We start from the raw sequence: 17,236 nt of genomic DNA, 5'->3' as shown, positions 1-17,236 counted from the left end.
TCAGCAAGAGTGAACGGTTTTGAGTGTAGAGCTTCATTTTGACCTGAAAATAGGATGTTTGGGAAATTGGGTGAGACGTTATGGATTTGTGTTTACTGTTTTGAGAATACGAGGCATAGTTTCAAGAAATGTGTTTAAGCAATTGAGAAAAACTGTAAAATGCTGGACTTGATTTTAGAACCTTTTCTTTTATGATTTCATGCAGGTTTCCTTACAGTGTTACATCCCTATCATTGTATTCTTCTGCTTTATACTGTTCAGTGCTTTGATGCAACCTGTGATGTTAAAAGCACTATATAAATAAAAAATTATTGATTTATTGATTGATTGATAAACTCGTAACGCTTGTGAAAGAGCAACAGTTGACACGAATGTGAAAGAAACAGTAAAGACATGACTGAGAAAGCTTGTGTACGTTCACCAGAGTACATTTAGATCTGGACAGATCTCATGGAGAGACGGGAAAGGTCGACTTCTTGAGACTGACTCTGAGAACTGTTGGAGTTGTGCATTGATGTTGAAGCTGTGTATTGACATTTTGCAACTTTGACCTTTCAGGTTTCAGCTTCCATCTGGTATAACACTTTTTGTTCTAGGTCATGACATGACATGGCCTCTATATAGTATCTTAGACTGGTATGGGCACAGGGGAATCTGAAGGAATGAAGATTCTGATGCCCAAAAAGATATGTGATGAACATGTCTGGAGTCTTTGTTTTGCCAGTTGCTTTTACTTATCTTGCCCTGTCCTTTTTCTCTATAAATAAAGTGACTTGCGATCTGAGCTTCGGAGGCAAAGCAGGCAAGGAGGCAAAAGGGAGGTAAAGGAGAAACCTGGGGAAAAGTGCCCACAATAAACAGGGGAACTGGTGTCCTCATCATGCTGCAAGGAAAGAGCAGGTCGTGTAGTGTTCCAGGGGGAAGGGTCCAGGTAAGGGGTGGAGTACGCGGCGCCGCGGCGCTCCTCTCTCTGGTCCGGGGCGCAAGGGTCAGCGGGTCCTCTAACACTTATTTCCCGGTCGTCAGTCAGACAGTGCCGTGTGGTTTAGGCTGATCGGGCTAAACGCTGCTTTCTGTGGGGAGTAAAAGAAGAGCGGTTAGTGTCGGTGTTCATGGAGGCGAAATGCTCCCCGTCAGCATGCCGCATGGCTTTCTTATGCCGTTTTGCTGATTGGGGGCAGCTGGGACCGATCAGCCTGTGACGAGCGGGTGCACATGTTCCTCGCTGCTAGGGACACTACTGCCAGTGTCCGCAGTTGGTGTCAACAACCGACAAGGTCGGAGACTTGGCCCTAGTTCCCCTTTCTATATTTTAAAGAAGTTGACATGGTACAGCTGGTCAGGTCTTTGGCGGTCGGGCAGGTGCAGTCTGTATGTGACCAGGCTGATTCTTTCCACCACAGTGTAGGGTCCCAGCCAGTTCGCTAAGAACTTGCACGCAGCCGTAGGAACGAGGACCATGACCTTGTCACCAGGCTGGAATTCCCGTGGTTGGGCTGCCCAGTTGTAGTGCCGCTGTTGGGCCTGCTGAGCCTTGCACAGGTGGTCCCAGACTAACGGCATGACGCGGCCTATCCGTTCCCTCATCTCCTTGACATGCTCTACGACGGTGCGATGGGCTGCCGGCTGCCAGTTCACCTTAACCCTAGCTTCTGGGGTTTCCTTGCGCGGCTCGTGGTGGACGATGCAGCCAGCCAGCCAGCCAGCCACGCGCGTGCAGGGGGTTCCGGATCTTCCATTGAAATCGGCTCATTGTGAGCAGAGGGAACCGCTGGCCTGTTGACTGGTCGTGGCGTGCCCTCCGGCGCCCGTCGCTCCTGGACCACCCCCTGGGGAAAAGGAGGCGCTCGCTCCTCAGACTCCTGATGTTGGGCCGCGTCCGCCACCTCCACCGCCTCAACGAGCTCCATGGTGGTAGCTGGGTTCCTCATCCTGACAGCTTGTCTGTGTAAGCGGAGAAGGGCTCTCAGGAATGACCTGCTCCGCCACCTGACCCACCATTGGGGTCACATCGAGGAGCCAGTGGGTGAGGCGCGCGGTTTGCCGCTTGCGCTGGGCGGGAGGTGTGGGTTGTACTCCCAGCTGTGGAAAATGGGTGAAAGGCTGAGCCAGGAGAGAATCTCTTGGGGTACTTCTAGTTAGCTCTCTGCCGCCTCGCCGAAAAGGGAGAAATTTGCACGCTGTGCCTCACCGGTTAACAGGGGCCAGTATCCGTGCTCACTCCTCAGGGTGCCAACCTTCTGCATTGGCAGTTGTCTCGAACATTTGCAGGAATGCCTCGGGATCGTCGTCATGTGCGGACATTTTTGGTAGCATTTTTGGCTTGGGCTCGGGGGTCAGGCAGCGGTATGCGTTGGGCGGCGGCGGACCGTAGGGCAGCGAGCTCCTGCTCCGTTTCGCCCTGTCGAGTTGCCAGATGCTCAACGATTTGTTGCTGATGGACGCTGATCTCGGTGAGCCGTTGTAGCAGTTCTTCCATGGCGGGGGAGGAGCGCTATGCCAAGCGGTAAACTAAAGGGGAGATAGAAAAAAAAACAAGGGGGTGAAGATGAGATCACTTGCCGGTGTTTCTTCACACTCTTGTCCGCATTCTCCACAAGTGTGACAGGGTGAAGAAACACACAGCAAGGAGGGCTCAAATCAAAACCTCGGAGGGTGGAGTTATTTAACAAAGAAAGATTTTGTAACACTTTGCATGTCTTTATAGTCACTTTTGTTCAGTTTAATGCATCCATACTAAAGAAAAGTAGATTCATTTATTTAATAACTTCACATGTGTTGAAGTTTTTTACACTTGTTCTCAGTTCTCATTTACCAAACCAGTTCAGACACGCTTCTTTGAAAATGACTATATATATATATATGTATATCTCAGTACCTGACATCAGTGATTCTGGTCTGGAATCAGGGTCTTTCTTGGACACAGCAGCAAAGAGGGCGGCTGTGAAGGACAGACTGAAAGCTGCCGGTCATAACCTCATAACACTGGTCCTGTAACGGAGCAACAATTGACATGAATGTGAGTGGAGCCTAACGACAAGCTGAGTGTGTCATCATTACATTTCAGTGTGATATTGTCTCAATTGTCAGTTTTATTGAAGTTTTTTATCTGTACTTCCCTTCCGACAGCTGAAGATTCTCTCTCTCTCTCTTTCTGTCCTTCTTTTATTCCTTTCTTTACTCTTTCTTTTTTCAGGAAGCTGACAGAATTAAACTGACCATTACATAAAGAGCGAGAGATATATTGCCATATCATTTTCTCCATAAACTTTTGCACAGTGACTTCCTCACAACACTGACACATGCATCTAAACCAGAATTGTGATGAAGTCCAAAACAATTGCCTGATATTAACACAAAAATATATTTAGTAATTTCTTGAGCTCTGAAATGGGATTCTTGCTGTAAAGGGTTTTAACAAGTGGGTTTAATGAGAGTTTAACAAGTCAGGGTAAGGTTACTTTCTGACTTTCTTTGTGAGGCCAGCATCGTCACATTTATTGATTGAAGTGTTTCAAAGAAACTTCCAAAACTTCAGGAGTTCGCAGTTTATTGCTAAATGAGCAAATAATGTCAGATCATTTCAAACCTTTTTCTATTTGTATTTTATACATACTCAGAAATAAAGGTACAAAAGCTGTCACTAGGCAGTACCTTTTTAAAAAATACACTTTTGTACCCATTAGGCTCAAAAAATGGACCCTTTAGGTACAAATATGTCCCTTTTAAAAATCTACCGCCCCAGTGACAACTTTTGTACCTTTTATTTTTAAGAGTGTATTTGCACTAAAAGGTATAATATACAGTATTATCATAATTCACTGTGTTCATGTTTTATCCTAATCCTTAGAAATAGCAGAATGTATCACTTAAAGTGTAACATAACAAACAAATACACACATTAACCCTCTGTCCACTAAAAGACACACTGCAATCATCTGCAAATGTACACGCTTTATTCAAATATATTTACACTAAATGTATAATTGAAATTACATTTCTTTATATGATTCAATGAATTTATAAAACCACAAGCAAACCAACTAAAAATCTATTACATCTAAACATTAATAAATATGAATTATATGTACAATTTAGTGTCTAGTGCCTCGGTCTGTTCCTCTTATTTACACAATGTCCCATTTCTCCCTTTTCTCTACTCTCTATCTGATTTCTAGCTCTGGTTTCTGCTGGTGCTGTGTGTTCAGCTCCTCCAGGATCCACACAGAGCCCCTCACGGACTGAAGATGACCAGGAAGCAGTTCTCTGCACTTCCTGTGTCACTTCTGCTCTCCCTATACAAACAGTCGAAAGCATTGATCCAGACTGATCCCAACGACACAATCCAGCCGCTACTGCTGTGATTCAGAAAGTGTGTGTCACTGGTCTTACACCTGTTCAGTTTAACCAGGGGTGGCTCTCAATGTCCTCTAAACTGGGCCGGTCTGATGCCGATGCACGGAGACACCAGCGAATCAGCTGACGGCACTCTGTTACACACAACACAGCCTTCAGCAACACAAAAGCACACCGCTTCACCTGGATCTGGCTGTGATGTCCGTCTCTTGCCTGTAGACAGCTCTCTAGGAAGGTCAGCCTGCTTTTGGAGGTGACCCTGCGTGCTCCTCTGAAGGGAAACAGCCGCACAGGATGCTGTAGAGCGTCACCCCATTGACCAAACCGTAGCCGGTCCTGCGTGATAGCGGTGCTGCGAAACCACTCAGGGAGGCGTATTCAAGAGTGCCTGAGAAACACAACAAGACCACAAACGTCCGATCAAAATCTTCCCTTTGTGTTCACAAACACATGACTGCAGTGAGATCAAAGCAACCTGCAAATTGTTGGTAGGCCGAGTCTTGCAGCAGATCTCCACAGCCGAAGTCCAGCAGCTTGATGTCGTGGGACTCAGTGGAGATCAGAAGGTTCTCAGGTTTGACGTCCCGGTGCAGGACTCCTCGGCTCTCGCAGTGTTTCAGCGCCGTGATCAGCTGCAGCAGGACTTTTTTGGCCAGAGTCTCCTCCAGACATCCGTTCTCCTGCGCCCAGAAACTCTGGAGATCTTTGCAAGGAGCGGGACGCTCCAGGATCATGGTGTAAGCGTCTGCGATGGTCGAACCACTCCAGCAGCTGCAGGACGTTTGGGCAGGCAGGAGCCGAATTGACCAGGGTCATCAACGCCACCTCCAGCGGCAGCAGACCCTGACCTTCCTGCAGAGACCAAAGATCCGTTACATCCAGAGCTGAATGCAGATTCACAACAGATTCACCTTCAACTCACCACGTTCAGCGTCTCAGGCGCCCTGCTTTTGCAAACGTGCTTGATGGCAACCTGTGAACAGATAAACCGCAGAAAATCACGCATTCACTGATATCGCCATTTCTAAAAAAGCTGTTTGAATGAAGCAGGGAAGGAAATGTCTTACTGGCAGTCTGTCGGACCTGCGTATCCCAGCATGCACCGAGCCGATCCACCTCGGCCCAGCAATGGCCCCTTGGCTACGCTTCTGAAGCGCACAAGAAATGTATAAACGAACATTTTCTATTAATAACCGAGTCATGACATCTTTGATAATCCTGACCTCTGCGGGGAGCGTTTGGCTGGTCTTGTGTTGGAGGTGGACGCCCCTTCAACCTCCCGCCGCCGCTCTGCCGCTTCCTCTTCCTGTGAGGCTGATCTGTGGACACAGAAACAGCCAGGTCAGAAGGCAGAGGTGCGATGTATCCTGGTAGCTCTTGGCTCAGGGGCTGCTCTGGGTCCACGATCACCCAGAGCCTCGTCTCCCATCCTCCTGAGCAGCCGTCTGAGAGATACCAGCGCTCCTGGATCTGGAGCGGCCCGAGGCTGAAATATTACACACTTACAATACTTCATACTGTTTTATTAACAGTCAATAATCAAAACATATCAAAACATTAATCAAAACACACAGTTTATCTGTCACGTGGAACAAGATACACATCACTTAACTTAAATATAACAGGATGATCAAGCTGTCAAACAATGCACATACCAATAATAAATATCCTAAAATAATCCATTAAAAACATACCTCGTCTTTTGTCCGAGTGAGCCATTGACGACCTCCTCCAAACTCCTCAAAAAAAAAAATAGGAGAAAGAAAGAAAATGAATAGAATAAAATGAAATACAATAACAATGCAAGACACAAGTGCAGAAATAAGTTCAGTTATAGAACAAATAACAGTTTAAAACTCTTCTCCAAGAAAATCCGCTGATCTCCATCTGAAATAAAAGTCTTCTTCTCGAAGGAATCCTCCGATGAGCTTCAGAAAGCAACAAGATCTGATCAGAAAATACTCAAATGTCTCCTCGTCTCACAACCAACAGATAGCGATGGGTTCGAGTGTTTATATATTCAGTCAGAACTCATAACACGCGTCGCTATAGCAACAAAGGCGCGATTCACGCCGGCGCTTACGTCAGTTCCGCATCGCGTGCATGTCAGCACGAGTTGAATATTTATGCAATTATTCATTTCTATTTTAAATGTAATAATTATAATAGATTGTTTCACCTGAACACTTTAATTATTTAACTATTTTAAAAACAGCTTTTAATGAATATTAAGGGCGTTTTAATTTGCAAGATTTCATTCAACAGTTCAATAAGCGGCGCTGATATTAAATGACTTACATTGTCTGACTGCAACGCTTTTTCATGATTTTGCTCTGTTTCCTCAAAGAAAATAGTTTTAAATGAGTTTTGTTTATGCATGAATGTGCGTTTTTAAACGAACGAGTCAATGATTCAGTTAGACACTCATTAAGAAAAGACTCTGAATGAATCAGTCTTATGAGCGAATCAAATTCGTATGATTCTATGTTTTAGTTTCGATTGTAAAATACTCATTCTGGAACTAGTTATTTTAATATTTCTGTATTTATATATATATAGTCTTAGTTAGACTGTTTCTAATCTTTTCAGCCAAAATATATTAAAAAATTCTTAAATTAGAGGGACTGTAAGTTTACTGACAAAGCTTTCAAGCAAAATCTCTCACTTAATTTTGACTCACTTTTTCCTAAAATGAAGCAATAATTTTTAAAAAACAGAAAAAATGTATGTAGGAAAAGCATATTTCACAGTGCAGCAACAAAAACAACATTGGTCATAAAATTGGGAAGGACTAAAAAAGAAGTCCAGATATTCTTGTCTGGTGACAATCTGTTAAATGAGCATAAATTGTATTATTATTTGGTAAGCTATTGTTTCTTTTAATATGGCGTGTAAGCTATTTTGTCTGTAAATGTCCCTATAGTGAAATTTGCTGATATGATCAAACCAGTGTGCATTAAAAAATAAATAAAATAAAGTGAGCTGCATTAAAACACAATGGAGCTCAACAAGAGTTTTCTGCTTGTAATTGTGGAAATTGCTTGATTTATTGACTTGTCTCTAAGGATCCTCGCTCTTATACTAAATACTAAACACAATGAAAATGAATTGACTTTGAAAGACACACACCTTGTTTATGTCTGTGTTGTGGTTTGTGATGGTGACCACCGAGACCTTTTGTACTCTGTCATCTAGTGGACATTTTATATTGTCATTTTTATGGTTAATATTAATTTTAGTAGAGTTACGTAATGCATTGTTGGAAATTAACACGAATGAATATAGAGCTAATACATTTTATCTGAAAGTATTTGCCATAAAACAACATATATGGACATTTGCATTTCATATTAAAATCAGTCTATGTAAAATGTACTACAGATTCACTCAGAAACTCCATTTGTTGTAATGACTTGTGGATGTAGCTTCGAAATAATTCTATTAAAACACATCAGGTATCTACATAGCCTATAGGATCATAAAAACAGGCCATTTCTAAATCATTAACATTACATTTTAAAATGACAAATATCATAAAATCATTAACAGGAACCTATAACACGCATATATTCTTTATTCTCCAATTTACTGAACAGGATACTCTATTTTAGTTGATCTCATTATTTTGTAACGGGTCTTTTATACTTGCGGGGAACAGGAAGTGTTTTTGTTGGTCTTTCTCGCTGCTGTTAAATGAATGGCTCTATAGACTAATAAAAGAATTAGAACGTGTGGCGCGGCGTTCTTTGAGGCGCTTATGTCGTCACAGTAGATGTTTGAAAAGAATGTCGAAGATTAAACTTGTGCTGCTTCAGTCTCGCATCGGTATCACATCTGATCTGCTGGTGAGTCCACGATAAACTTATGTTTTTATATATTGCTTTATTGACTTAATTTGCATATAGAGTCATCTTAATCCTTAACGGTGTTTCTGCGTGAACTGAATTAGAGCCAAATCACATTTATTAGTGTTGTGAATATCCCTTTATGAAACCGAACCATAACATACATTAACTACTGCTATTTGCGATTTTAATACACATTTTTATTTCATTTTCCCTTATTCAAAACTTTGTGGTGCTTCTTACATGGCTGAATAAATTCAAATGTAATATAGGTTGTGATAAAAATACATCTGCAGTAAGATGGAAACACAAATTAGGGCTTAGCTTCTTTCCATTAACATCAAACAGTAAACGCAGTAAAAAAGTGTTTTGGGGTCATTATTTAAGAAAAATTATTTGAAAAGGTATTGCAGTACAAAGCAAACGTCAAAAACCTGTTCTAGAATTATGTTATTACTATAGGTATATGTTGTAGAGTACAGGTAAGGTTTCTTGACTAGAGGTAAGTGTTGTATAATGCAGTTAAGTCCTGTAGAATACAGGTAAGGTTTGTAGAATACAGGTAAGGTTTGTAGAATAAAGGTAAGTGTTATAGAATACAGTTAGGTCCTGTAGAATACAGGTAATGTTTGTTGAATAAAGGTTAGTGTTGTACAGTACAGGTAAGTCTTATAGAGTACAGATAAGTTCTTTAGCATATGTAACAGGTAGTATAAATTAGTATTTGGGGGCTTGTTCACTTTAAATGGTATGGGTCTAAAATGGTTCAAGTTTGCCATTGTAACGGTTCTGTTCAAATGGAAATATATTTGGTTTGGTTCGATATATATTTCATTCCATTCAGTAGTTTATCTAACACAGACGGCTCTTTCGGGAGTGTGTGTGTGAGCGTCGGGGAAAATAATGGTGTAGGTGCCGGTTTGATTTGGCAGCGATTGCCAAGTGAAAGCATCCATTTTCTGGGAGCAATTGATTGGGTGTAGTAATATACCTTTGTGGGGGAGTATCGCGAAAAACTTCCTCATGCGACTCAGAGCCTGCTGAGGAAGTGTTGTGTTATTTTCCCCTGCTTTTACAGGTATTACTGTGATATATGTGTAAACTCATCACTGTGTGTTTTTATAATGCATGCCAAGAGTATGAACCTTTATATTAGTAGTTGAAAGAGTGTGATATTCACTGCAATAGTGCTGCTTGCTGAGTGTGGAGACACATGGCCGTGGTGTGCAGCACATGGATGCAAGGTGATTTCCCTTCTCACAAATCTAGTGAGATGCACATATTTTGTGTTACATTCAGTTATACATTTGATAATTGTTATGAGTTGTATAAGAGATTATACAGTTATTACTTTAAGTTACTTTATTTTACTACAATTACAAACAATTACAAATGTATGGAACAGTTTGCATATAAAAATGGGTTTGTCTGTTTTATGCAAACACAGTATATCCATACCGTGATGGATTTGCTTTCATGATTGATTTGTGAAATGTAATGTGATTGTGTACGATATGAGTAAAAGTCTTCATCAAGAAACATCAAGTAACACTCGTGGTTATTTTCCCCTGCTTTTCCAGGGCGTTACACATACAGGTAAGGTTTGTTGACTAAAGATAAGTGTTGTAGAATACAGTTAAGTCCTGTAGAGCACAGGTAAGGTTTGTTAAATACAGGTAAGTGTTTTAGAGTACAAGTACAGTTATTGACTAAAGGTAAGTCCTGTAGAGCACAGGTAAGGTTTGTTAAATACAGGTGAGTGTTTTAGAGTACAGGTACAGTTTTACAGTCCTGCAGTACAGTCCTGCATAATAAAGGTAATAAGGTAATAAGGTTTTTTGACTAAAGGTAAGTAAGTCCTGTAAATTATAAGTAAGGTTAGTTGACTAAAAGGTAAGTCCTGCAGAATACAGGTAAGGTTTGTTGAATGAAGGTAAGTGATTTAGAAAACAGGTAAGTCCTGTAGAATACAGGTAAGGTATGTTGACTAAAGGTAAGTGTTTTAGAGTACAGGTACAGTTTGTTAACTAAAGGTCAATCCTACAGAATAAAGGTAAGTCCTGTAAAATACAGGTAAGGTTTGTTGACTAAACGTAAAGTCCTGTAGAATACAGTTAAGGTTTGTTGAATAAAGGTAAGTGTTGTAGAGTACAGGTACAGTTTGTTAACTAAAGGTCAGTCCTGCAGAATAAAGGTAAGTCCTGTAAAATACAGGTAAGGTTTGTTGACTAAAGGTAAGTCCTGTAGAATACAGCTAAGGTTTGGTAAAAACAGGTAAGTGTTTTAGAGTACAAGTACAGTTTGTTGACTAAAGGTAAGTCCTGTAAAGTATAAAGTAAGGTTTGTTGGTTAAAGGTAAGTCCCTTCAGAATAATGGTAAGTCCTGTAGAATACAGGTAAGGTTTCTTAATTAAAGGTAAGTGTTTTAGAGCACAAGGAAGGTCTGTTGAGTAAAGGTAAGTCCTCTAGAATACAGGTAAGGTTTGCTGAATAAAGGTAAGTCCAGTAGAGCACAGGTAAGGTTTGTTGAATGAAGGTAAATGATTTAGAAAAAAGTAAGTTCTGTAGAATAAAGGTAAGGTTTGTAGACTAAAGGTAAGTCCTGCAGAATAAAGGTAAGTCCTGTAGAATACAGGTATGTTTCTTGAATAAAAGTAAGTGTTTTAGAAATTACAAATTAGATCTGTTAACTAAAGGTAAAGTCCTGTAAAGTATAAGTAAGGTTTGTTAGTTAAGGTAAGTCCTGCAGAATAAAGGTAAGTCCTGTAGAATACAGGTAAGGTTTCTTAATTAAAGGTAAGTGTTTTAGAGCACAAGGAAGGTCTGTTGAGTAAAGGTAAGTCCTCTAGAACACAGGTAAGGTTTGTTGAATAAAGGTAGGTCTTGCAGAAGAAAACAGGTTAAGGTTTGTTAAATAAAGTGTTGTAAAATACAGTTAAGGTTTGTTGAGTGTTTTTTTGTAAGTGCATTTAAATGACTAAATGTAAATGTAAGTGCAGGAAGGTTTATTGACTAAAAGAAGTATTTGTTTTAGAGTCCAGGTACATTTTGTTGATTTAAAGGTAAGTCCTGTAGAATACAAGCAAAGGTTTGTTAAATTAAAGTAGGTACTGCAGAATACAGGTAAAGTTTGTTGAGTGTAGGTAAATGTTTTTGAGTACAGGTACAGTTTGTTGACTAAAGGTAAGTCCTGTTGAATACAATATAAGGTTTAATTGAATGAAGGTAAGTGATTTAGAAAACAGGTAAGTCCTGAAGAGAATACAGGTAAGGTTTATTGACTAAAGGTAAGTGTTTTAGAAGTACAGATTAGAGTTTATTTGACTAAAAGGTTGAGTCCTGTAACATATAAGTAAGGTTTGTTGATTAAAGGTAAGTCCTACAGAATACAGGTAAGGTTTGTTGAATGAAGAAAGTCCTGCAGAATACAGGTAAAGTTTGTTGAATAAAGAAAGTGTTTTAGAGTACAGATACAGTTTGTTGACTAGAAGTAAGTCCTGTAGAGTACAGGTAAGGTTTGTTAAATGAAGGTAAGTGTTTTAAAGTACAAGTAAATTCTGTTGATTAAAGGAAAGCATTATAAAATAAGGGAGATTAGGTCTGTTGACTAAAGGTGAGTCCTGTAAAAATAAGTAAGGTTAGTTGAGTAAAGGTAAGTAAGGTTTGGTGAATGAAGGTAAGTGATTTAGAAAACAGGTAAGTCCTGTAGAATACACATACAGTTTGTTGACTAAGGTAAGTCCTGCAGAATACAGGTAAGGTTTATTGACTAAAGGTAAGTGTTTTAGAGTACAGATTAGGTCTGTTGACTAAAGGATAATCCTGTAACATATAGGTAAGGTTTGTTGATTAAAGGTAAGTCCTGCAGAATACAGGTAAGGTTTCTTGACTAAAGGTTAGTGTTTAGAAGTACAAGTAAGGTCTGTTGAGTAAAAGATAAAGTCCTCTAGAATACAGATTAGGTTTGTTGACTAAAGGTCAGTCCTGCAGAATAAAGAGTAAAAGGTTTGTTGAATAAAAGTAAGTGTTTCAGAGTACAGATTAAGGTTTGTTGGACTAAAGGTCAGTCCTGTACAATACAAGGTAAGGTTCTGTTAAACACAGGTAAGCATTTTAGAGCACAGATTAGGCCCCATGAGAGTAAAGGTAAGTGTTGTACAGTACAGGTAAGTCCTGTAGAATACAGGTAAGGTTTGTTGAATGAAGGTAAGATCTGTAAATACGAGTAAGGTTTGTTGACTAAAGGTAGAGTCCTGTAGAGTACATGTAAGGTTTAGTTAAAAACAGGTAGTGTTTTAGAGTACAGGTACAGTTTGTTGACTAATGGTAAGTCCTGCCCAGGAATAAAGGTAAGTCCTGTACAATACAGGTAAAGGTTTGTTAAATACAGTGTAAGCATTTTAGAGTACAGATTAGGTCTGTTTGAGGTAAAGTAGAGTGTTGTACAGTACAAGGTAAGTCCTGTAGAATATAGAGTAAGCTTTGTTGAATGAGAGGGCTAGAGTCCTGTAGAGAGTACAGGTAAGGTTTGTTAAATACAGGTAAAAAAATATACAGGTGTACGGTTTGTTGACTAAAAGGTAAAGTCCTGCAGAATACAGGTAAGGGTTTGTAGAATAAAGGTAAGTGTTGTAGAGTACAGGTGTGTTTTGTTGAGCACAAGTAAGTGTTTCAGAATGCAGGTAAGTTCTGTAGAGTGCAGGTAAAGTCCTGCAGTACTTGTTGCAGTAAACAGTAACATGCAGACAAAATAATATTTAATGTGTCTAAAAGCAGTCTAAAGAGATAAGAACAGATAAAACACTGAGAAGTGAAATGCATGTAAACTGGCACGTAAATGTATCTTTACTCTCTATATTGGCAAAGAAAGTATTGGGTCTCCCCCTTCCAATAAACAGGTTAGAACTACTTTAATTTATTATCAATTTTATTATTAAGTTTATTATTAAAGTATGTATTTATTATTATAACATCCACTTGAGTACAAATCGTAATGTTAAAATAATACAATGATGTTCTAGGAATTGTGGATACAAATTTTTTAAGACCAGGACTCTAACATGACAATGCCTCTGTGCTTATAAAGACAAGTTTATATAAGAAATGATTAGTTACAGTGAGTCATGAGTCTAAAATAGACACATTGCCAGTGTAAGACAAGTCTGATGTGAGCATAGCTTAATGAAGTAAATAGAGCATGATCGCATGTGTGTGTCAAAATACTTGCTGCTTCTGGTTGTTTTAATGACCACCAGAACAATGTCAGAGCTGTAGCCCAGGAGCTGATGATACACAGGGCAACTGAGGAAGAGGTAACAGATCTGCTGTTTGGATCATTTAGATCCAGTCATTGGGCTCCATGTATCAATCAGTCTACGAGGCCTCGATGATTCAGGACAGGTCAAGCTCCAGTCTACAGCCATGGTCCGGTCATATCAGTATCATTTTCCAGCAATAGAGCCAACAGCTGAAAATAAACAGCCTGTAAAAAATATTTTGGAATAAAGAGTGATTTTTGTTTCTGAAAACACAAGTCTTCAGTGTTGTTTGCATATTGAGAAGGTTTCACTCCAGGTTGATTGATTTCATTGATTTGAGAAATTTACACAACCAACAATGTCAGTTTCACACTTGAGTTTATTCTGATTGAACTTTATTATCTGTATCAAGTATATATAAAAACAAAAACGTATTTAAAAATCACATTTATAATATTTTACTTTTTGAACTCTAATCTAAGGAAATTGAAACAATAGAGTCAATGTAATTGTTATATTGAGCATATCCTACATTCACTCTTTGGTCTGCTATACTACTCCACAAAAAATGTCCATATCATTTCCAAACCTGCTGTTTTTATCTATTTATTATTTCAAACACACTCAGACATAAAATTATTTTAAAAACTGTCACTGGAAGGCTGAGGTACCTTTTTAAAATACACTTTGTACCTGTGGGACCTATTGGACACACATGTGGACTCTTTTGTTGTTATTTTTTGTCTTTTCCCGTAATGTTCCAGTGTGTGACCTACTTTCCTATTAATTGTCTAATTGTCTTCAGCTGTGTCTTGTTAATTTAGTCAGTTCCTGTAGTGTGTATTTAAGTTCCAGTTTGCTTCTGTTTTGTCGTCATTAATGTCGTGTGAGGTTTTTTTTCCTGCCTGCTTCATAACTATATTGCTCTTTGTTCATTTGTAGAATATTAAAACTGTTTCAGTTTATTTTTCTCATTGAGTGCTCCTTCTCACAAACCACACACACGTGGCGTGATCCGATCTACTTCTGGGAATAAGTTGAACGATGGACAAACTTAACCCATTAACAGCTGTATTTAGCTTTTTCCTCTTGAGACCCATGAAAAGAGCACCTTAATAACGGAGTTACTGCAATCCAAGAAATGCGTTTTGATTCTTTGTATGATATTTTTAAATTCCAGCTTTTGTGACTGCAATACAGTAGACAATGAATCATTTTTTAGATATTAATTAAATGTTATTATTTTCTTCTACCACTAAAGCCACAAGAGCATTTTTACAATCAGTAGTGATTGACATAAAATGTCAATGTAAATTAGAAAAGGAAACAGGATTCAGAGATCTGTGAAATCTGTTATCCTAAAGTAGACTGTGAAGCTCATTCCGACTGTTCAGAAGTCTATAGCAGAGGCTGCGGTGAAAAGAAATTTTCCATCAGTCCTGCAGTAGAATATGAATCTGATTATGAAATATGAATCACCATGACCACGAGATCTGAAACGACTCCTAATAAATAAATAACTGAAGAAGTAAGAGAATAAAAATTTAAGATATCCTAGTTAGAAAGTGAAATAAATGATTGATAAATGTATCAGAAAAGCAAGAACTTGGAAAAACCTTTACCTTTGGAAATCTAACACTCTTTAACTAGGCAATGTCAAATCAAGTAGGTGTTATATAATTTATAATATCCATTGCGTTAATAAGTATGTTTCCTCCTTGCAGAACATCATATAAATAAAATCTCTACAGAGTTTGATTCAGTGAGTTTGTGTTATTTTATGATCCTCTCTCATCATCCCAGCTGCAGTATCTCTCAGCTGTATCAATTTACAAATCACTGTGACTCTGACTCACAGCTTTTGTACGACTCTTTATCACTGTGTGAACACAGCTTTACTGTTTGATCTCACTTGATAACTCCTGAGACGTATGTCTCCATAACATCTTCCAGTCTGGGTCTCCTCTGATGGTCAGAGAGAAATGCTTCCATAGTTTGATCCACTTCCATGATGGATAGATGGGAGTTCCTGAATAAAAGGCTTCTTATGTAATAAATGAGGAGTTTAGAGGTTTCTCCAGAGTTTCTGTCAGTACCAAGACACACAGTAACTACAGTCAGAAATGCGGCTGACTAGTTTTTACAGCTTGATCTTAACAAGTTTATAAGCATGTTTGATGGATTTTATTTCTGGATTCCTGAGTCACTGTCACTTGTGCCCAGATCTCCTGAAAAAGAACATTCCCAGTGGTTATTATGTACTGTTTCATAAGATGTGTGTAATGATATTTTAGTGCAGTATTTAGTTAAATATTTACCCTGAATACAGAAGAAATTCAGAGTCAGATGAGGGAGTGGGGATGTTGATTTCATTGCTCATGTAGTTGAGTCTTGTGTGATGGTAGAAGATTGTATTTGTATTTCTGCTCTCAGTCATTGAAGTGTGGAAACTCACAGCACTATCAAACCCTCTCATGTAAAGTGTCTCTATATAGAAATGATCTTCAGAGTTAAGGGAGGCAGCAGAAAAGAGTCTCTTGTTGTCTTTGGAGTAAACAGAGAGAGGAGTTGAGCTGGAAGTCAGGAGAAGATCTTCCACTTTAACTGCTGACCCATCAGCTACAGAGAGCGTAAGATGGTTCAGAATTCGAAACAGTTGTGAGAAGTTTGGACCTGCCACAGCGATCTTTCCTCTGGCTGAAAGCTGGAGTCAAAAGACTGTGATGTTATTAGCACACAGATCCTAATAACAAACACTGATCTTCTACATTCTACCAATATATGATTGTGCGAGAATCAATTTTTTGAATCATTGTGTGACAACATAATGTTTTAAACATTTAATCTTTAAAGGGAACACGTTTTTGTGGATACTTCATTTAGTTCTTGTAACCACACACACACCTCTCACAGATTATATACTTTATTTGATTCCATTACAAGGGTAAATTCATTAGGAATCAGTGTACAGAAAAATTCAACACGTTTCGGCAAAAGCACCTGCCTTGAGTTTACCATTTCAAGGGTACAAAAAACGCCATAACTTTTCAAATACATGCTTCCTATGACATTCTGAAATGAGCATGAAAAGTACTTGCTAGCTATTTTGCCTTATTTTCCACGCTAACCCCCCAATACAAGTCCACTAACAACCAGCCTGTGTACATGACCCAAACTGCCAAACACAAGCACAATAAGTCGGCTCTTGTAACCCAGGCTCTCAGTAGCAGATAAAGTAAGGTTGATATTTCAGAATCTTTGTACATTAAGAGTCCTCCATAAACAAATCAAATGCATGACACTTCAAAAATAAGTATCTGTTTAGTTTAGGATATATGAAACAGTATCTGGTATGTAGGAATGCCTAAAGATGTTATAACTGAATTGCCAATGTGGCTTTGTACCATGGTGTGTTTTGTACAACTGTTTATCAGTCCCACAGGAGATCTGGCGGCAATAAGCTCCTTAAGTCTGTCATGTCTTGCGATATACAGTCCTTTAAATGCTGGGCAGCCATTCATGATATGCGCTACTGACTCCAGATGTTTGTAGAGTTCATGCAACGTGCAGAAGGGAATGTATGGCGAAACCACAGAGAAAGGATTGTATCTTGTAGGGGAGAACAGTAGACTCACACAAAATATGAGATCCCTCCTCATTCAGGGTGAAGTAATACTGTATATGGTGTGCTTGGCATGCTGAGTGGTCTGCACAGGTCAATTTGATCGACTTTCCCATAAGCTTTAAGTTGAACCAATGCACTCCATATTACAAGCT

Source organism: Puntigrus tetrazona, chromosome 25 (assembly GCF_018831695.1).
Source record: "Puntigrus tetrazona isolate hp1 chromosome 25, ASM1883169v1, whole genome shotgun sequence".
NCBI lineage: Eukaryota > Metazoa > Chordata > Actinopteri > Cypriniformes > Cyprinidae > Puntigrus > Puntigrus tetrazona.
This window is presented reverse-complemented; position numbering follows the sequence as displayed.